Below are 3,864 nucleotides of genomic sequence, written 5' to 3'. Positions count from 1 at the left end.
TGATATATTCAATATTCTTCACAAACACCATAGTCTGAATGCATTAATTCTTTTTCTGTCTTCTCTTTCATTATCCAACTTTCACAGGCATATGAGGCAATTGAAAAGACCATGGCTTGGATCTCTTGGCTTTTAGCTTGGAGGAGGCCTAGGTGCAAATTTCTTCTGTCGTCCTGCATCTGGGTTCATCCAACACCAGCTGCCTCCACCATGCTGCCCAAATTCGACCCCAACGAGATCAAAGTCGTGTACCTAAAGTGCACCAGTGGGGAAGTCGGTGCCACATCTGCTCTAGCTCCCAAGATCGGCTCCCTCAATCTGTCGCCAGAAAAGGTTGGTGATGACATTGCCAAGGCAACCAGTGACCGGAAGGGACTAAGGATTACAATGAAACTGACCATTCAGAACAGACAGGCCCAGATTGAGGTGGTACTTTCTGCCTCTGCCCTGATCATCAAAGACATCAAGGAACTACCCAGAGACAGAAAGAAGCAGAAAAATATTAAGCAAAGTGGAAATAACACTTTTGACGAGATTGTCAGCATTGCCTGTCAGATGCAACACCGATCTTTAATCAGAGAACTCTCTGGAACTATTAATGAGATACTGGCGACTGCCCAGTCTGTGGGCTGCAGTGTTGATGGCCACTACCCTCATGACATCATAGAGGACATCAACTGTGGTGCAGTGGAATGCCCAGATAGCTAAGAACTACTAAAGAAAATATTTCAGTAAAGGATCGTTTGATAAAAACAAAAGACCATGGCTCGGGTCAGAAGCACCTTAGTTATCAAACTGACATCTTTGCTTTTTAAAACTTTAAAGAGGTCTTTTTCAGCAGATTTGCCCAGTGTCATACATCATTTGATTGCTTGACTATTGCGTCCATGCACATTGATTGTAGAATGAAATTGTTGACAACTTCAATTTTTTTTCATTTACTGATACAATGCTACCATTGAATTCACAGATCCCATTCAATTTCACAGACTGCTCCAATAATGTCTTGTATACCAAGACAAAAAAACATATAAAAAATTTCTTCCCTTTTCCTTCAGGGTCCAGGATCCAATTTAGGATCATGTGTTGCATTTACTTGTCAAGGCTCATTGGTCTCTGTGATGGTTAAGATTGTGTGTTAACTTGGCTGGGCCATGATTCTCAGTGGTTTGGCAGTAGTATGATGTGATCACTTCCATGTTGAGGTTTGATATAATGTGATCACCCCCATGATGGGATCTGCTGTGAGTAGGCAATCAATTGAAAGGTTGTTTCCTTGGGCGTGTGGCCTGCATCAAATATAAGTGGACATTCTGGCAAGGCTTGTGGGCTTTTGCTCCATCTGGATCCTGCAGCTGGCTCCTGTTTGTTTGACCTCCAGTTCTTGGCACTTGAGCTAGCAGCTCACCTGTGGTCTTGCCTGCCTGTCTTGGGATTCGTTGATCTTCGAGCCTGTGAGCAACAGCTCTGCTCTCTGACTGGCGGATCTTGGGTTCGCCAGGCCCTGAGGCTATGTGAATCATGAACTTGGGATGTTCCAGCTTCTACTACTGCATGAGCCATCTCCTTGACATAAATTGGTACAAGTCCTAGAATCCCTTAGGCTTTACTGGTTTGCTTCTCTGGAGAACCCAGCCTAAGACAGTCTCCTTGTCTTTCGTGACCTTGATATTTTTGAAGATGATAGGCCAGTTACTTTTAGAATGTTCCTCACTTTCAGGTTGTTTGGTGTTTCCCTTCTGGCAGAAATATCACAGAAGTGGTGCTGTGTCTTCTCAGTGCTCCATATCAGAAAGCACATGATGCTGATATGTCCGATTATTGGTGATATTAATTGTTGTCATTTGGTTATGCTGGTGTCTGCCAGTTTTCTCCACTTAAAGTTAATTAATAAATATTTTTTGGAGAATTGGACTGACTCTAGGGTGTGCAAGACCCCAGGCAAATATTTGTGAGGCAACCCGTCTATATGAACAACTTAATTTTTTTTTAAACCCAGGTACCATGGAGTCAGTTTCAACACATTATAACCCCAAGTGTGTCAGAGTAGAGCCACAGCTCTATAGGATTTTCAATCTATAAGATTATCAATGGCTGATTTTTCAGAAGTAGATCACCAGGCCTTTCTTCCAAGGTACCTCTGGGTGGACTCACACCTCCAATCTTTCAGTTAGCAGCTGAGATCATTAACTGTTTGCACTATCCAAGGACTCTATAAATAACTTAAGTCACCTCATGTTGACACCATTCTGGCAGCCCAATCTTATGTGATCTCGCAATAGAAATGTGTCAGTCAGCAGGAGCCATCCATTCAATGGGCCTCTCTCCTGGAATAGGAGCCCAGCTCCAGTACAGCCCTATCAGTACAAGTCATGGAATCCCTTAGGCTATCTGATCAATCTCATGTGCATGGGAGGGAAAGGAGTTCTGTAAGTGCCCCCAAAGGGGAGAAACAGGAACTGGGGCTCTCACTTGGCTGGCACTGCAGACCCCAGCTAGACCCAGTCTCCAGAAGGGGACTTAGAAAATTTCCAAGAAGGCAGTATGAAGAGCAGGGTCCCCTGAGGTGCAGGTTGATCAGGGCCCACTTGATTTGGCCTAAGGGTAGTACAGGTGGGGAAGGTATTTTGAGACTACTTACATACCTTATTCTTATCAGATTTTTACCTAATAGTTTAAGGAATCATTGATGATTCTTGTCTGAAACAATTACAATGATGATTATCAAATAGTGATTTTCTATTTCCATCATTCGCTCTATGCTTATTAGTTGGCATCCTACTATAAGAAATAGCTCTCTCAACAAAGAGACACTGTAAGTATTCTCTTGAGAACAGGAAACAGACAGGGATGATTATCAAACAGTGATTTTCTATTTCCATCATTCGCTCTATGCTTATTAGATGGCATCTACTATAAGAAAGAGGTCTCTCAACGGAGAAAGATTGAAAGCATTCCCTTGAGAACAGGAAACAGACAGGGATGCCCTTTATCACCACTCTTATTCAGCATCGTGCTGGGAGTCCTACCTAGAGCATTAAGGCAAGAAAAAGGAATAAAGGGCAACCTATTCACAGGTGATACGATCTTATACACAGAAAACCCCAAAGAATTAACAAGAAAGCTACTGGAACTAACAGAAGATTTTGGCAAAGTAGTAGGATACAAGATTAACATAAAAATTAATTGGATTCTTCTACACCAACAAAGAGAACTTTGAAAAGGACATCAGCAATTCAATGCCATTTACAGTAGTCCCCAAGAAGATAAAATACTTAGGAATAAATCTAACCTTGGACAAAAAAGACCTATACAGAGAAAACTTCAAAACACTACTGCAAGAAACCAAAAGAGAACTACATAAGTGGAAAAACATACCAAGCTCATGAATAGGAAGACTCAACATTGTGAAAATGTCAATACTAACCAAAGCGATCTTCAGACACAGTGCAATTCTGCTCCAAATTCCAACAGTGTTCTTTAAGGAGATGGAGAAACAAATCACCAAGTTCACATGGAAAGGGAAGAGGCCCCAGATAAGTAAAGCATTCTTGAAGATGAAGAACAAAGTGGAAGGCCTCACACTACCTGATCTTAGAACCTATTATACAGGCACAGTAAGCAAAACAGCCTGGTACTGGTATAACAACTGACACATAGACCAATAGAACAAAATTGAGAACCCAGACATAAATTCATCCATCTTTGAACAGCTGATATTTGACAAAGGGCCAAAGTTCGTTAAATGGGGAAAAGACACTCTCTTTAACAAATGGCTCTGGCATAACTGGATGTCCATCTGTAAAAAAAATGAAACATGATCCATACCTCACACCATACACAGAAACTAACTCAAAATGGATC

The 3,864-nt window shown here is 41.7% G+C and overlaps 1 pseudogene; it reads left to right on the top strand.

The window, feature by feature from the left end:
- Positions 1–195: 195 nt before the first annotated feature.
- LOC101360731 (60S ribosomal protein L12 pseudogene) lies at positions 196–708 on the top strand (annotated as a pseudogene).
- The last annotated feature ends 3,156 nt before the right edge of the window (positions 709–3,864 follow it).

Source organism: Trichechus manatus, unplaced genomic scaffold (assembly GCF_000243295.1).
Source record: "Trichechus manatus latirostris isolate Lorelei unplaced genomic scaffold, TriManLat1.0 scaffold00011, whole genome shotgun sequence".
NCBI classification, from domain to species: domain Eukaryota; kingdom Metazoa; phylum Chordata; class Mammalia; order Sirenia; family Trichechidae; genus Trichechus; species Trichechus manatus.
Note: the sequence above shows the minus strand (reverse complement) of the source record. Positions and strands in the feature narration are given on the sequence as shown.